We start from the raw sequence: 18,258 nt of genomic DNA on the forward strand, positions 1-18,258 counted from the left end.
GGGGAGCCTATCAAAGGCCTTACAGAAGTCCAGGTAGAGGACTCTTCTCCAACTGATGCAGTCACTCCATTGTAGAAGACCACTAGATTAGTAAGGCAGAATTTGCCCTTGGTGAAGCCATGTTGGCTGTCTCTAATCACCTCCTTGTCTTCCACGTGCTTCAACATAACTTCCAGGAGGATCTGCTCCATGATCTTACTGGGCACTAAGGAGAGGCTGACTGGACAGCAGTTCCCAGGGTCCTCCTTATTACCCTTTCTAAAAGTGGGTGTGATATCAAGTGTTCCCTCTCAGTGGTGGCTCTAATGGGAGGCAAAATTACAGAAAGTATTCCCAGGGAATTCCATTAGTGTGTTTTCATCTCCATTTCTACCAACATTAGTGCACTGATGTTCATCCTATTAATTTCTCCATGATGGGAGTCCAGCACACACATCACACACCCAGCTGCTGACCAAAGAGTACATTCTGCAAGCTCATTCCTACAGCAACTCTTCTCACATCAGTAAAATAGTAATAATACCATGAATTAACATGGTCCAGTGAAGTTATCTGCACTGTGCAGCCAGGTCTGCAATGGTCCCACATTGTCTTTTGATTCAGAAGAGAGGTAAAGACCAGGCAGCCAAGGTCTCCCAAGGCCATGGTATCAGCAGGGGTGGCTGTCAGGAATGCAGTTTACCAATGCATCAAAAGGCAAGAGTACAGGAGATCAAGTAAAGATTAGCTATTTATTTTCAAAAAGATCACATGTTTTTCTACCTGATCCAATTTCACTGTGAAGATACACGGTGTCCTCCCTTACTAGAGACATCGACACCAACCAAAACAAGATTTTCCACATTCCTTTTAATAATGCATGGCATCCTGAAGCCTGCTGTCTGCCTCTGATGATGCAAGATGCTCAGAAGTCATTACAACAAAGCCTGAGGGGATTATTTTCTCATTTCCATAATTACACAGTCAGTAATATTATCATGAACCAATCTTATCTCAAAATGTATACCCAGATCTTTAATGATGATATTTCTGAAGTGATATGTGGGATTAAAGTCCTGTGTACGATAAGGCTGCAGCAGTGAGGGAGATAAAAAGTTCAGCTTTCATCAGCTGGGGGCTTTCATTCCTGAGAAAAGGTAACTGTGCCCCCAAAACAGCTGATACGGGTCACAGAACAGAAATCTGCTGCCTCATCGGGAACATTTTCTCCATCTCTGAGAGTAAAAAGTGAGAAAAGACTCTCCAGGCACAGCTGTCCCTTTCAGAAGTGGGTCCATTTAGTGGCCCTGGAGGTTTTTCATCCACCTGCCTTGCCCTGGCATCACCAGAGGAGCCCGTGCTGGAAGTCCTTCTCACCTCTACAGGGCCATGAATAAGCTCCCAGCTCACTAGCTATGGAGAACGAGTGGGATTCTTTTGGTGCTTCTTCTCTCAGTGCCTCAAGTGGTTTTCGCTTCTTGCTGATGTTTCAAACCTAAGCCCTGAAGGGTCTGCACTCATAAACATATTTAGGATGTGCTGTATCTCGCAGAGCCCTAAACAGCAGGGCTCATTCAGCACTCTTCCAACCAGTCTGAACAACATGTCCAAAAAGAAAAGCATGTTTTAAGGACATAGGGCATGGTGTGAAGAACCTCAATCATCAAAATTGCAGTATTTAGTATTCTGAAGGAGTACCTGCTAAAATCATTGTAATGGCCCAGGAAAAGCATGGTGAAGGGCCTGGGTGGAGATGTCTCTCATGCATCAGTCCTAGCTCAAACAGAGCCTAGCCAACAAAGCTAAACAAGATGGTACCGTTCCTCCTCCGTGGTAGGAAAAGGTTTGAGTTCGTCTCAGCCTGCCTGAAGAGCAACCTTTTTTCTTAGTTAAAGCAACTTCTTTTCTTAGTCAAGGGACAGTCAAAGGTGGCTGGATATATTAAACACTGAAAGAGAGAAAAAAGTCTAACTAACTTTTAAATCTCCTGTTAACGGTCATTATCCTTTTTCCCACTGCACACCACGTGCTTTTCTAACCTTCAGAGAACCCTGAGCTCTGGATTATATTCATGTTATTGGTGCTGGGGATGTTCACGTGCTCTCTCCTGCTCTCTCCCCGTCATACAGTAAACAGTGTCTGACAGGCACGAAAGAGTAAAACAGCAAAGAGCGTCTTCCGACAATGAGCTGTTTTGCCAAAATACTTATTACGTTGGGCTTAGCCCTTATTATGGTTTACCGTGGCTCCCAAATGACTCTGTAAAAGTACAATGTCTCTGCTTAGATTCCTGGCTGAGCACCCATTTGTCTCAGGGTTTGGATTTGGTGCGTGTGGGTTTGTGAACAGAATTTTAACTCATCTTCGGATGTTATTTGATCTCCCCCTGGGGTGGGCGGAGCCGCGTGGAAGGGACCGACTCGATGCAAGCGCTAAAGGGAAGGGGATTTTTGAATTCTGTGGTTAACGTAACTGCAGTAGCTCGTCTGTCCAATCAGACTGGCAAAGCTTGTTCCTTGTTTAACCAAAGAATCATAATTTTCAAGAACAATACCTGCCAAGCATTTGCCTGAGACTTACCTCAGCCATGGAGGCGAAAGAAAATTCACATTTTAAAAATACCTGTCGAGCACTTCGTATGCATGGCTAAAATGCAGCTTTTCTTCTTTACTGCCATGTACCTTGGGTTGTCGTGTCTGTTGTTAGGAGAGCCTAAACACATCCAAATAGCCTATTAACATTTTACTCCTACTGTACCTAAGGACCAAGCTACAGAGAAGCAAAGTCCTTGGTGTTTCAAATGAAGCAGCCTCTGGCTGACTCACAGGTTATAGACCGCCCTCACCAAAAAGGTTTAAGAGGCTGTTTGCTTTGCCAACAGGCAAAAGAAATGCTCAATAAAGCATGCCCTGAGAGATGGAAAAGCTTGCAGCAGGGTGAGCACAGCACTGGATGTCCACTTGCTGCCAAGGCGTTTAGAGTCACTGAGCAGCAGAAGGGACAGGAGTGGGCTCTTGCCACATCTCCTGGCCTCTGCTTTGTCCAGTGAGCAGTGATTTTCTTAAGGCTAGCCCAGCTCGTTGTTCAGCCATCTCTGACACCACGGGTGATGTGACAGCATGCAAAGGCAGTGTGTCGGTTCCTCTCTGCCAACAGCTTGCCCTTTGTCGTTGTCCTACAGTGTAACTTGTTGTTCAGCCTGCAGGAAAGGGGGCTGAGGGGAGACCTTATCGCTCTCTACAGCTACCTGAAAGGAGGCTGTAGAGAGGTGGGGGTCAGTCTCTTCTCCCAAGTAACAGCCAATAGGACAAGAGGAAACAGTCTCAAGTTGCACCAGGGGAGGTTTATACTGGATATTAGGAAAAATTTCTTCACTGAAAGGGTTTGTCAATATTGGAACAGGCTGCCCAGGGAAGTGGTTGAGTCGCCATCCCTGGAGGTATTTAAAAGACGGGTAGACGTGGTGCTGAGGGACATCATTTAGTGTTAGCTTGGCAGTGCTAAGCTAAGGGTTGGACTTGATGATCTTAAAGGACTCTTCCAACCATAATGATTCTTTGATTCCATGATTCTACTCCGCTCCTAAAGTTTGGTGACACAGGAGACTTTGCAAGCAGCTTCTAAGTTTCAATCCAAATGACCCCAGCTCTCCTTACCATTTCTAATGCAGAGATAGACCCATCCCAGTAGGGTCCCTTCAAGTAGCTTAGTGTTTGTGGTGGAGGAGCTGGGGTTTATATCATCAAGGTGTGGGGGAAAGGGAAGCATCCGTGAGTTATTACTGGAGCATAAGAGCAATTGCCTGATGCGGTGTCCTCATTCTTTTTGTTTCCTTTGCTGAGAATCTCCCCTTTCTGAAACACTAAACAGCTCATTTCTTCCAAGCTAAACAAAGGATTCCGCCAACTACTGATTTTTTCTACTTTCTACTTCTAATGGTTGGTACAGTAAGTACAAGTTTCCCTTTGTTTGATAGCAGGTCAGGAGGCCAAGAAGAGCTAGAGACAGCTCCTGTGACACATCAATACTGTGCCAAATTCTTCAGTTTGGCAGTTTGGAATCCATGAGTGTCATCCCTCTTGGATTCCACCAAGCCAATTGGCCAACTCCCAGGAAGCTACTGCTTTGGTCAGAGACTAGCAAAGTGCAGTAAAACACCAACAAAGTCTCCATCCTCTGAGCCGTGTATGTCCCGTTTACAGTCCTGATGCTTTCTCTCATCTTTGTTATCATGTTATTCCCCACAAAACAGTCTAGTTAAGCCAGGCTTCCAGATCCATGCATAAGGAAATCAACAGCAGTAAATATCAGCACAATCCAAGCTCTCGTCCAAAAGGCTGCAGCTGACAGCCTACAGTCATTCCTCTCCAGGGAATTTACAAGGAAGAGCATTAGGGACAAGAATGGCCATTGACCTCTGCTGCAGAGACGCAGACCACTGAGAGGTTACGTACTTGATGGGTCTGTGGTCAAAGCAGGATAAATTCATTGCGAGTATGAATCTAATGGAGTCAATGGACTTCAATCAGAGATTAATTTGGCTTGATCTCTCTCACCATGTGTCTGAACAAACGGTAGGTTAAAAGAAGACTTAGTTTCACTGATGTCAGTGAAGCTCTGAATAAGAGTCAAAAATTTTCCAGTGGCTTGCAAAACCCATATATTACAATGGCAGATAGCATTTTTTATTCCACGGGAAATGCCTGTGTTTGAAATCAAATCGAGACAGACATGATGGAGGTGCCCAATGACTGTGATCAATTTTGTGAATGGCATTGCTTTGAGAGGATGCCCAGATACCTGGGCTTCCCTTTGACTTATGTACATGAATGAACACAAAGCAAAAAAAAATTGAAATTGTACCAGAACCTTCACATTCTGCCTGACTTGGGATCAAAGTCTGAGAAGGGTGCTGCCTGTTCAGTCCTGAATTAAAATGGTAAATTATTGAAAATATGTCAGTAATTATCAGGTGGAAAAAAGCTCTCAAATTATCAGGGCCTTACCCATGTACCCATTTCATAAAAATAACATCATTTTCACTGTCAACATTTTGCACGAAACTGAAAATTAAGGTGACAGTGGAATTGTTGAATAAGCATAAAACTAGCTCATCCCTTCAAGCATAAATAGCTGAAGGAGTGGTTTGTGGCAAGGAATCACCTATGACAATCATGCTCTTTCATGTCCTGGGACGGAGCTGCTCTGTGTATTCCCCCCTCCACCCAACCCGCTCTCCAATTTGGGTGAAGTCATGTGTTTGGCCTTCAATAGGCAGTCCTTATCTACCTGGAGACCGGTTTGGAGAAGCGCTGCCTGGAGCCATGGATCACTGGAAATGAAAACAGCAGGCTGAGGTTGCAGAGCTTCTTCTGGCTTCTCCTAAAGTAACCTGTAGCAGGGAGTGAGGGGGTATTGAGGGCTGGCTGCTCTGTGTGAGGAGGTGAGATGCCCGGGGTGATAACAAGGCCAGCAGAGGCCATGGTCTCACCAACAAGGACCTGGTCCCACAGGACTCAAGCAAGACCAGCAGAGCAGGTTCAACCAAGAGTCCCAATCACCTGCCAAGTCCATGGTGGTGAAGAAGGAGGGAGGCCAAGGTGGGAAGTCAAGGCATGGGTTCAGGCTCCAGGTCAATGGGGTACATGGCACAGGCATGGCTACAATGCAGCTGCAGCATAGCTCAGCTGGGCACCAACAGGGAGAACCTCTCAGCTTAAAAGCAGCTCCCAGGCAAAAGGGAGGACGTGGGGGAATCCTCCAGGCAGCGAGATGGCCTTGAGCGCAGCCGACCAAACCCTGGAAAGCAGGGAAATGAACTCTCTGTCCTTCCCACCACCTCCATCCTGCACACATGGCCACCTCATGGCATGGCGCCGGGTGGCAGGGAGGAGGAGAGTGGGGACGAGGGCACTGGGGCAGGGGATCCCTGTTCCATCCCAGGCAAGCAGCATCACCCCCTCCCGCAGGGGGTTGTGCCCAGCTCTCGGGGACTTAGCAGTGCTGCTGAAGCAGGATTACGGATTCCCCTGCAGGAAACAAAAGCTTAAAACAAAAGATTTATAAAAGTACCTGGAAACTTGGAAAAATGCATACAAAAGAGTAGGGGGAATCGGACGAATAAAAAGCACCCCCAGGTGTCAGCAAGGTAAACAGTGGAAAGGTTGGACGCAGAGCACTCAAATGGCTTTGCTTTCATAAAGTGCTTTTTTTTTCCCCCTTTTTTTTTTTTTAGACTTTTGGTTCTGTTTTTCTTCTTTATCTCTCCCCAGCAGCCGCTGACAGATGACCTTTAAAGCCCCGGAGAGCCGCACCAGCAGGTGATTTACTAACAGCTGTGCCAGTCAACAAAACGGAGAGGGGCAGAGGTCGCCGCCGGCCGGGGCTGCCCAGCGAATTCAAGGGTGGGATTTAATTAAAGAAAGATGCATTACACTTTTTATTGATTTGTGTGCGTGCACGCAAGAGCCTTTTCTTTTTTTCTTTTTTTTTCTTTTTTTCTTATTTTTTTAAATTTTTTTGTTCCTGCTCCCTGCACCTGGACATTTCATCCTGGATGTGTCAGCCTGGCCGGCCGTGCCCTGCCTTACAACCCCCCCCGGCTTGCCCCCCCCAGGACGCCGCTCGCTGAAATCCCATCTCACACTTGCAGAGGGGCCTGGGAACAGGTGGGGAGGAGGCAAGTGGAGGGGAACCCAGCAGCTGACGGCGTCCCTGCTTGCCCCTCGATATTCATGGGGTACTGGATGGATATTTTGGGAGATGCTGGGGTTTTTTCCCCCTCTCCCCCTGCAGTAAACCTTTGGCCTTCTTCTATCTTCCTGATGATCCACTAGGAGAGAGGGGAGAAAGGCATTAAAAGGATAAGTTACAGTCTTTTCATTTTGTATAGGATCGAGGGCTCCTCCTCTAAAGACAGTGGGCATTTTTGGAGCAGTGAAATGCACAGTAAAATGTAAATTCAATGACTCTGTATTCACAAGCCAGTGTAATTCATTACTTCACTCATATGCATCTGATCCCAATTTTTGCTAACTCAGACTTTTATTATTTCTATTATTCTGCTGTTATTTTTGTCTGATTTTTTAAAATATAATATTCACTTATAAGCAAATTTCCATTCAAGCTAGAACTAGAAATGAGCGAGTCTTTAAAGACCTTGAGCTTCAAAATGTGGAAATTCGAGTCAGAGCAAGCTCAGTACTGTCTGACTTAAGTCACAACACTTTTGCTAAGAGCTGAATCGCATTGGGAAAGAGCACCTGAATACCATGGGACCATTTTTTTAAGGGCTTGGGACCAGGAATGAGACCACCTTTCTCAAAGAGCCCAGCGCAGGAGATGCTGACCTGTGCTGGGACACAAATAGCACAAGAGGGATGGCCACAGACTAAATGCTTTTGAAAATCGGGCCCCTCAGTGACCTCAAATACATTTGACAATCCTGTTTGGGGCCCCTCCAGATCTCATCCAAAGTTAGGAGAGAGCCTGCATTCTTAATCTGATTATACTTAAGTATGCGTTGTATCCATTACGTTGACTGATTCCATTAGCCTGAAATGGCTGGCTAATAAATTTGCGGGACACTGCAAGAGCTCCAATCCAAGAAGCCTTTTGTATGAGGACGAGAAATATGCAACCTTAAAAGAAATACTACAGGAATTTTTTAGGCAGCATCAGTAAAATTCCTTTTCTATTTGATTTTCCCAGCTTGTAAGTTTAACAAGTGCAGCCACCATCTTGCCTCACTCTCACACAGCATTGTCCTTCGCTCCACACAAAGTAACTCCTGGGTCTAACTGGACCCTTCTGCCTGGCTAAGGCCACGGCTTTGAGAAAAGTTTCAAGTTTGCTGTCAAATCTTTCAGCAATGGAGAATTCACTGCAGATCCATTTGTTGTTCTAGTCCTAAAATTAAGCTTTCTCAAAATAAATATGATTTTGTGTCCTTATCCTAGCGCAAATTTGTCAAGGGGCGTTTCTCAATCCCAGCATCTTAAAGAGAGGGGTCAAATAAATTAAGAAAAAATCACCTTGCTTCTTTTCAAAAGTCACTGCCCATACAGACGTTTCTACTAAATCACTTTGCTGTCTTCCCTTGAGCAAAACACATGGATCATCTGCCGACTCTCAACATAAGGCAGATTTCCTAGGCTTCAGATCACTTGGTGAGCTTTTTTCTGAACTCTTTCCAATTTTCCAAACTCTTTTCTCTGCCTTGCTGGTCCCTCTCCAAAACGTGGTGGTTGTCATTGGCTTGGAAATTCCTGTGGCAGGTTGGGTTTCTATGGACCTAGGTGCTCCAGGCATCGATGCCAAATTTCACTTAAAAGCATTCTCTACAGCTAACCAGCCGGGGCCTAGGTATCCAGTTGCGATGCCATCAAGTCTTGGTGGGTTTCAGGTGGCTTCCACAAAAGGCAAGAAGAGACAGCCGCATGCACCAAAGAGAAAGGAGGTTTCAGGGTAGTCAAGGTTATGTGGGTTTCCGTTTCCCTTTCATTCTGTTTTCTACCTGTTTATTTTTATATCCATACATTGATGTCAGCCGTTGCCCATAGGTCAGGATTCTGCAGACCTAACTTGAGGCAAACTCTCTCCAAAAATGGATGTTCTTGGCATAGCAGACCAGCCTGGAATGTCTAGATCTAAACTAATTACACACCCGTCACAGACTTCCCGTCATCCCGCCAAAACTGAGATGCCTGTGTTTGGCTGAGCCTTTCAACACAACCAAGGCATCTGTATGTCCAGTTCCCTTTAAAATGCATGGGAAATAAATATCCAACATCGCTATGTGGCTTTGAAAATCCCCCTGCAATCTCTAACCCTTACTCCCCATCTGTAAAACAGGAATAACAGCAATTCCTACCCCATATCTGCTTTATCAGCCTTGTCTATGCAGACCACAAGTTCTATGAGACATGAACTGGCTGCTACTAAATATAGGTACAATGTCTAGCACAGTTTTTATTAGAGCCCCTAGGCACTAGAGCTCCATAAATAACCATGTTGACTTTTTCCAGATTAAGAACACATCAATGGGAGCTTTGCTTGAGCAAGAACTGCAGGATCTGGCACTAGTGCTTTTAAACCCTAATAGGAATGAGAGTGTCTGAAGCCTCTTCCAGCCTCATTCACTGGTATCAATGCTTTTAATACCAAGTCAGCTGTTGGGACACAAAGGGTATGTTTCTCTTGGTGCTGTTTCTTGGAACTGAAGAGCCCTCCTGAAGTTTTCATTTTCTTTACTGAAAAGCCCTGCTATGGTAAATCATCAACTCACCAAATTTATAGGAGGCACAGCACTTGGTATGTCACGTCTCTGAGCCCAGCCTAATGATTCACTTACTTATGCTTTTGTTCCTTTGCTTTGTAGTTCTCTTGATTTCAGCAACTGTCTATCATTTTCATGTGGCTTGCTAGCTAGAATGCCCCCTACTATTCCAATAATCATTGCCCTGCTAGAGTGTTTATTACTGACTGAACGGCTGCACAGACTGGTAAAATGACCTGAGCTGTATGAATTTTCCCTCAAATCTCTGGGGCCTCACAATTCTTGAAAGAATGTAAAGGAAGAAAAAAAAAAAAGAAAAAGAAAAAAAGAAGCTTAGTTATGGGGAAGGTCAAAGTCAAGTTTTTCTGCAATAGCAGATTTCTTTGCTGGCTTCGGTGTCTCTGTTACCGAGCATTCACCACATCACCTTCAATATTCAAAGAACAGCTGTGAACTCGCCATGCGATGAGAACTGAGCCAGGTAACATTCGACAGCCTCTTGTGCATCTATGCATCAAGAGACTGTTGCTTAAATTGCAGGTGCTCATCCATCTACAAAACGCGCACCCTGGATAGGGTCTCAGCATGCTTGTGACTGCCTGGTTGTTTGGGTTGTATTTGAATTGAGGTTTGTGGTAGGTGCACTGTAAAAAAACCCAACAAACAAACCACACACACACACATAGAAAAACCAGTGACCAATACAAGATAATACACAGATGTGTAAATAACTGTGGGAAGATTTCCAAAACACAGACTCTGTCTAACTTTTATCAGTGGTTTGTTTTCCCTCTGGCTAAGATTCTCAAAAGTGGGTGCCTAAAGTTAGTCTCTCCTCAGTAAAAGCTTCAAAAGCATCTTAATAACACAGGAATCTAAGTGCCTAGTAGAACACTTCTTAAAGGCTCTGGAAAATCTCAACCTTCCATCCACATCTTTAGCGATATGATTTTTAAATGCTCGGAGCTCACAGTAGCTGCTATTGCAGCCGAGGGCGAGGATTCTTCCGAGGAGCCCAAGGAAGCAGGGCATCTATCACACTTTGTCTGCTGGTCTGACACTTGCCAAAAAAAATCACACCTAATATGGATTTCCATGTTCAACACGAGTCTAACCTTAAGCTTCAATTTTTGAAAATTCCAGAGTCGGTTTCTATGCCATGGATGCCACACCGTGTGGCATTTGTATTTACAAACCAGACCATAAATACTGTCGTTTTGGGGAAGACTTCACAGCACTGTTATTCCCATATCCACAGCCTATCATTGCTGTCAGATGTGCTAGCTCTAGGCAGTAGCGGGTACAAAGGGCACCAAATAAACAAGCACAAATTCTTCTCTCATGCAAATTTTATTACAGCTTTATGAGGGGACTGTAAAAGATTTCTGTGTTTAGCTGCTTCTTATGGAAAGAGGATTTTTTCCATAGTACTAAAACTAAAACAAAAACAAAAACAAATTTCACCCTGGGAAGAAGGGCAGAAGGACTCCTGGCACAGCTTTGTCGGAGTAAGCTGTTCCATGCTGCTTATTCTGCAAAAGCTCCCCATGGAAAACATAGAGCAAAAGGCATTTTTTCTTTCTACAATTTCATTTACTGAACAAGCTAGCCCGTGGAGCAGAAATCAATTAGCAAAGGAACATCAAGGCCTGGATATTACCTGTAACTCTAGGTATGCGGTGTGTCTAGTGCAGGAGGCTGGATCTCCAGCTTCTGATTGCGCCTAGGGGAGAATGTTGTCTCCCAAAGGCAATGCATCCCTTTGCAGAAACAAAGGATGAAGCAACCTTGGCGATTGCCTAGCTGCCTCTCCCATGAGGACAGAAGGAGGCAGCTACTAGATGCTAGAGACAGCTGAAGTAAACCCAGGCCAAGGACTGGAAGGGACCAACACAGCTACAGAAACCCTGGCGGATGCCAAGGGAGAAGTGTCTTCGGAAGCACTCTCCAACCATGCTCCCAAATCACTGCGGGTGATGGGAACAGAAGCTTTGCTGCTGACACAGAAATCAAGCAGTAAAAAAATCGAAGGTAAAAATTAAATCAATGCAAGAACTCTTCATTTCAGCTGGACCTAAGCAAGCATTTTTCTCATTGAATTTAGCCTTGCTCTCATTTCCATAAGGGTCACGTAGAGGTTATGGCTTCCTAATCTTATGTATCGATCTCATGTCTGAGCCGTTTTCAGGATGGATTGTATGTCCCTGCACTGCTTGTCAGCCATTTGTTATGTTATCAAAATTCATGCAATACCACTCAGCTTCACTATATACGTGGTCACACAGTATATAATTTTTGGTCCCTAAATGAGGTTTCTGATGAAAAAAGATATATATTCACAAGGTGACATTTCTTCATGTAGGTAGTCTCTATTATTAACTTAACATTTTCTGTTGCTATTAATATTATTGCCAGTAAGCTATTCACTGTGGAGCATGTACAATGAAAAAGAGGCACTTGAAGGTCAGAAAGAATCAATATTAATGAAAAGTAAACATACAAGTCAGGGAGGAATCACAAACCCAGCTTGAAGCTAATTTGGTTTTTTATTCCAGCAAATATGCATGGTCGCTTTTGCATTGTATTCACAAAGTTCTTGTTTGGAAGTGTTGTTAGGAACTTTTGAACTCGCCTTCGGTTTCTAAGCCACTGTATTGTCAGCCAAACATCTCGTGTTCACCAGGGCCCCAATGCTGTCCTAATTGAAGAAAATGGCAAACTATCTTTTGCTGTCAGTAGGGGAGCTCCTAAGGTCCAGTTTCCTAAGGACCCTAGAAAAGACACCAACAACGTTACCTGCAGCCTCCACGGGGTCATAAGCCTGTTTTCCGAGCTATCGTTCTGCTTGGATGCAAAGCATATCTTCCACGTACTGACGAGCTTCATGCTAAATATGGAACAGCAATCAACATCTGTGGAGAGTTCGTATTTGGCATGTTTACACGAGTATTTATTCCTCCTTTGTCTTCAAGCAGCAACTACTACATAATGTATTTGGTATGATTAATTGTGGGAATGTTGCTCATCCCAGCATAGCATGACATCTCCAATTACATGACATCTTTCTCTCATTTGTAAGGGAAGAACTGATTTTTGTATCTTGACATGTTTATCATTGTGAGGTTGAGCTAGTTATCTTATACGGGCCTGCTCCCTGGTTCTCAGGGTTGATAGATTATGGTGTCACATTAAAATCACATATGCCTTGTTATTGCAGCTGCATCTTGAAAGGAAAGCAAATAGAGAAATCTCCACCACACAAGAGCTGTAAGATGTTTTGTTCAATGAGCCCGTGGTTTGCAAGGTTGTTTTAGGCTATTATAATTTGTACAGTTATTTGGTATTTGATTTTCCCAACATTTTTTAAAATCCCAGTAATGGAAGATTTAACACACATTTCCATACTCCTGCAGGAGCTTCAACTGATCAGAATCTGTCCTTCTGGGTGGGATTTGCCTCACCTAATTTGAGCCATCTATTTAAAAGTTGGGCATCTGCTCTAAATTAAGCACTCAGTCTTAGCCACCAGTGACGGACAGATGCTTTCTGAGAGATGACTTATCCCACCTGGTTTCGACTGGAAGTTTAGAACAGGGAGTCCAGCACCCTTGCACATAGATGCAGAGCAAAGTAAAAAGAGGAGCTGTTGTTCCCAGGCAAGGCCATTATTACAACCCCATCGGGACTGCTTGACACAGTAATGATCATTCCAGGCAAGGGGTATATTACAGAGGAGATATCAAGAAGCAGGCAAAAAATCAGATATGACAAAAGTCTAAGGATTCGATATTTTTGCCCGATTTGTAGTGAAAAATGCATCTTTGTAGGTCTTCTTCAAAACTTGCAATATTTTGGTCATTCGGATTTTTCAAATGCATTAATGCAAAGATGTATCCAAAAAAGCTCTGAAAAGACCTGTGAGATCCAGGCTAAAACTCTCATCCTGGCGGACTCCACAGAACTTTATACAAAGTTCAAGACATCATGCAGCATGAGAAAACTATTTTGAAGCATATCTCTAGACTTCATGGTTTTGGGTAGCCAACTTAGCTACTGAAGCATATGTGGTGCAGTTTAGCCGGGGCTTACATGTCAGAAGGACCTAGAAGACCAGCTGGACAGTCACGAAAAGAGGGAAATAAGCCTCAGTCGTTGGATGAGCGAAGTGTTCCTTTCACTTCCTCACAGTAGCACTCCAGACAGTACAGCTATTTAAAGCAAGGTGCTGCTCGCCTGCCCTGGAGTTTGCAAACTAACTGGGAGTATGCATATGCAAAGGTCCACATGCATTTTAGTTCATGCATTACTGAAAATCTGCCCAGCAGCTTGCATGGGAACCTAAAACTGTATTTGTTTCTGAAGTATAAAACTTATTGTTACAGAGAAAACAGGAATCTGCGATTTGGGAAAACACAGAAGTCCAACAAGATGGTCTGAGATAATTTTCACCAACACACAAGAGGGCTTCTGGCGTCCTGAGAGTGTTTCTGTTTGTTGATGTTTTATTGTCTCTGAGCAGGAGAAGTGACCCTTTGCACGTACTCCTTCAGATTTACCATACTTTGAAAAACTGTTATGTTCAGAAGGCACTTACAGTCCAAGAAACAAACATGAGAAGGTTTCTTCTAGATGCACTAGAACAGAAAAACAGCTACACGTAGAAATCGAGGAGGCCGGCGTCCTTATTTGCAAGCAAGCACATGGGCTTTTCCCTTGCCCTACTCATTCCACAGTTGCTTTTATTGGTGAAGGCAGAGCTGCAGAGGCCAAGATCAAGTGAACGTTCAGTTCAGTAATTGCTGAATTCCTCAGCCTAGAAACTATATTCTGTACAGGCAGGGCAATGGGCTGAATGAAACCGCTTTCCAGCTCTGCAAAGCATAATCTTCTGGAAACACTACCTTGTGTTTTTCATTATAGTTACTGGTATGATAATTACTTGGTTATTAATACTTAATGCTTAGCTCTTGCAAACGGTTTCGGCTCCAGCGCTGCTGCGGGAATGAGAGGGAAGAATTGGTTCTCCTTCCTTTCAGAAAATGGACCTATATAAATTCTATCCCAGTCCATCATTCTTTGGTGATCTATCCATGGGGTTGCTGGAACGCCAAGCCTCTAATTTGTCATTAACCTGCACTTGCCACTGGTGAGTGTGCAGTTTCTTAAGTTGGTGATTTGCGTGTAGACACAAAAATGCAAGCCACACACACACAGGACTCATGCTCAAGGCAGCAGCAGCAGCAATACAGATAAGTTGTCTCTTCCTAACTTACAATTAAGGGCTATCATTAACAGACCCGGACAACTTCCTAAAAGGACCAATTAGTGCTTTAATTGGTTCTCTCCTCATCATATTTTTGTTTACCCATGCCCATAGGATCTCCAGCTGTGTTAAGCAGTTTTCCAATTAATAATGCATTTGAACGTAATACTGCACTTTTTCTGACTCAGCCATTTTTCCTCCTTGTTTATGTAGCTGACTTACAGCACGTCATTTCCACATATTTCTCAGCAGCTGGAACCTGCTGAATGCCGCCACTGTCCCTGGGCAAGAGCTGCCTGGTACCCACCAGGTCCTCTGTGGGAGCCATTGTAGCCCTCTCTCCGCAGATGGAGAGGGACTGCCTTTGTAAACGTTCACTGCCACATTTGTGGGTTCTCTTGAAGTTTCATGGCCAGGTCCTTCCAGTCCTCCCCTTTCCTGAAGGTTTGGGTTTGTTTTTTTCACCGTAATGACTCAGATGTTCATTTTCCTGTTCCTGCTTCTTCTTTCAGTCTGTGAGCAAGTCTCTTCCACCTGCTGTGCAGTAAGAGGAAGGCAAGGGACTCTTCATTTTCTCTCATGTAAGCTGGAGGGCACAGGGAATGATTGAGAGCCTTAGAAAAAGAAAGGAGAGCAAATAGTCTGTACCCCTAGACTTCTTCCTTCTAGCCCTCAGAAGAGTCCCTTAGGAGACTTCATCTCTCTGGCCTTGCTGGATTGCCTTCTCACTCAGTGTGCCCTGCGCATCTCCTGTTCTCAGCTGGGGGTGGGAGAAGAAAACAAAAATACCATGAGAGAGGCTAGTCTCATGGCCGAAACTGGAAAGTATGCATCCCAAATTAGAGGCTCAGACTGCTCAGATACACTCCTGAACCAACTACCAACCCTGCTGTCAAACCAGTCCTTCCCCAGTTATTTGGAGGACGCCACTGGTGATCATTCACCAACTGTTTCATGTGTCCTGGGGAGAGGAAGGTTGCCCCCAACCTGAAATAAGGAGTGCCATAAAATAAAATAATGCATGGCAACATGAACCACAAAAAAAGAAGAGACAAAAACGCAACGAGTACAGTGGCTCCAGCACACCTGTTTCAACTTCCACTGGAGCAGAACAGCAAAGAGACGAGTTTTGCAAATCCCTGCACAAAAGCTGCTCTGTCCAGTTCCATCACCTGGATCAAAATAACATGTGAGGGAGCCTTGCTAGCAAGCACCAGGCGGATGGGCAGGTCTCAGCTTAGAGCCCACTGCCAGCCCCAAGAAAGCACAGTTAAAAGACACCCTGTTTTCTTCTCTCCACAGCAGCCCGTGGCATGCCTAAGAAAAGAAGATGCTTTAACACAGTAGCAACAGTAGCACTAAAAAGAACGCTTGTGTGTTAAATCATCAGGAAAAAGACAATGATTATCCTTTTCTTCTTTGTGTTCTTCTTGTTTTCCTGCCAAATACCAGAGAGAACAAAATAGCAGGTTGGTTTTTTTTGCTGTGCAAGGCAAACTTGTAAAGTCAGAGGGAAAACAACTCTTGAGCAAATAACTCAAAGCAAATAGCTGGAGGAAGTGAGGGTGGGGAGGTAGGCAGCGGGAAGACCAACTGATGCATTTTCAGCCTTTGCTGTATTAAGCCTCGAAGTAGGAAGGTAGATGATCTCTCCATAATCAAGACATGTCCTGCTTTCTCTGGTGAACAACAAAATGCTTAAAGCTACATCCCAAGCCTAGAACTGCCACTAACAATCCACGGTGCAGCTCCAGACACTTGGGGAGCTCTCACAAAAACATCCCCGGGATTGGATCTGACCGGGGGGGAAAGCTTGTGCTTAGAGCTAGCTCTAGCTAACCTAAAACAGAGTGATGGGTCAGCTCAAAATACCAGCTTTACACAAATGTCTACAATGCAAGATTTTATTATAAACTTTCAAGACAGAGAAACATGTGCGTCCACATAGCCAGAAGAGTCTACAGGTTTCGGGGAGACTATGGTTCTCCCTAAAGCTACCTCCAGAGCCCGGGGATGCTCCTGAAGACCCGTCTCCAGTGAGTGGTCAAAATGACATGAAGGGATCTTATCAGACCACTCTGGATTGGCAGGAAGGTGTCAGCCTGGCACCCCAGAGACAGGACCTGGTCTGATTCAGTGTGACCGTGGACACTTACAGTCTGGTGGCCCAACTCAGCAGTGTGCTGGGAGGATGGTAAGAAAAATACCACCTTACAATATTCACCAAGGGCCAGACTAGGACATACATCCCCGGAGGTGTTCAAGGCCAGGCTGGATGGGGCTTTGAGCAGCCTGGTGGAGTGGGAGGTGTCCCTGCCCATGGCAGGGGGGTTGGAACTAGGTGATCTTTAAAGTCCCTTGTAACCTGAACCATTCTGTGATTCTATGCCTGTTTTGAGTAAAAAGCTCCCCACTGGACTGGCATCACCAGGATTACCTGATGCCACTGATTTCTGAATAGTAAAGCTGAGGGCTTCTCTGCAGGCCTGAAACTATGGTTATTCCAAAATAAGCAAGTGGTCTAAAAAAAGTGTGGGCCACTGACCCTTTCGGCATCAGTGCTTCATCCACTCTGGGCCGGGACACTGACAGCTCCGGGCAGTTCTCTGGACCTCAAAGCCACGCTGGGAGCGGAGGCGTGCTTTGTTTTCAATCCCTACATGCATTCCCCTGCAAGAACAACTCCTTGAGGCCTGGCCAAGTCAGCATCTCTTGTTCTTGGACTCTCCCACCATATTGGACTCTTTATCAGGGTATTGCTTTCTCTCCTTAGTTGCTCTTAATTTGAAAAATGAGCTCCAATCCCCACCTATTGGCACACAAAGGAACCTTCCTCTTTCTCCTTAACCCTGCTGTGACCACAACAGCTGCTACAACGCAGAAGTACCGATGCTCACGTACCACATAACTCCCTTTGCTCCCCGTTCCTTAAAAAAGAAAGGTGTCTTCCCATGGAGCAAGCTGAAAATCCTGCCTGTTTAAAATGCGAAACAGCAGCAAACTAAAAGAGACCTGGAGAGGCCACTGCCTGCTGTAATAGGATTAAGGGCTATATCTCAGGCAATGCTTCTGGAATCAGCTGTTTCTTATCTGGGCTTCTTTGTAGAAGCTACGATCTCTTTGTACCAGACTCTGTTACTGGGCTACCTAACAAATGCTATTTTTGGCTGACTCTACAAATGCCGTATATAAAACCTGAGTTTCTAGAAGGGAAGCTACTTTGTGACTGAATAGCCAAAAGGCAGGTGCTTTAACTGGTGAAATAAATGCAACTCTCCTTCCCCAGCCTTTGCTAAGGAGGCTGTCTTAAAGAGCAGATTGCACTTTCTCCCAGCTCCTCTATACCACGCACCGAAGATTACTTTTTTTTACCACAATTAAGTCTCTGAACTATTTTGAAATCCCACACAAAGACAGTCCGGTACAACAGGCATTGTGCACACATGCTTCCACATGCCTCTTGTTTACTACCAGGCACACCAGCATAACCCATGCTATGTAAACTTGTTCCCCGGTGGTCTCCCAGACACATCTCCTGTTTCCCATAATCAGAAAATGACGGGTCTTATGGAAAATAAGCAAGTGGTCTAAAAAAAGTGGCATAAAAATGACTTCTTGGTGCCCTCCTCTCTTGTTCTCACAGAACAGCCATTTCTCCTCCACCTAATAAAACACCCAGACAGCTAATTAGCTCCGTCTCATCCCTGCAGTCAACACATTTTGCCCTACAGAGGCTGCT

This window comes from Larus michahellis, chromosome 1 (assembly GCF_964199755.1).
Source record: "Larus michahellis chromosome 1, bLarMic1.1, whole genome shotgun sequence".
Taxonomy (NCBI): domain Eukaryota; kingdom Metazoa; phylum Chordata; class Aves; order Charadriiformes; family Laridae; genus Larus; species Larus michahellis.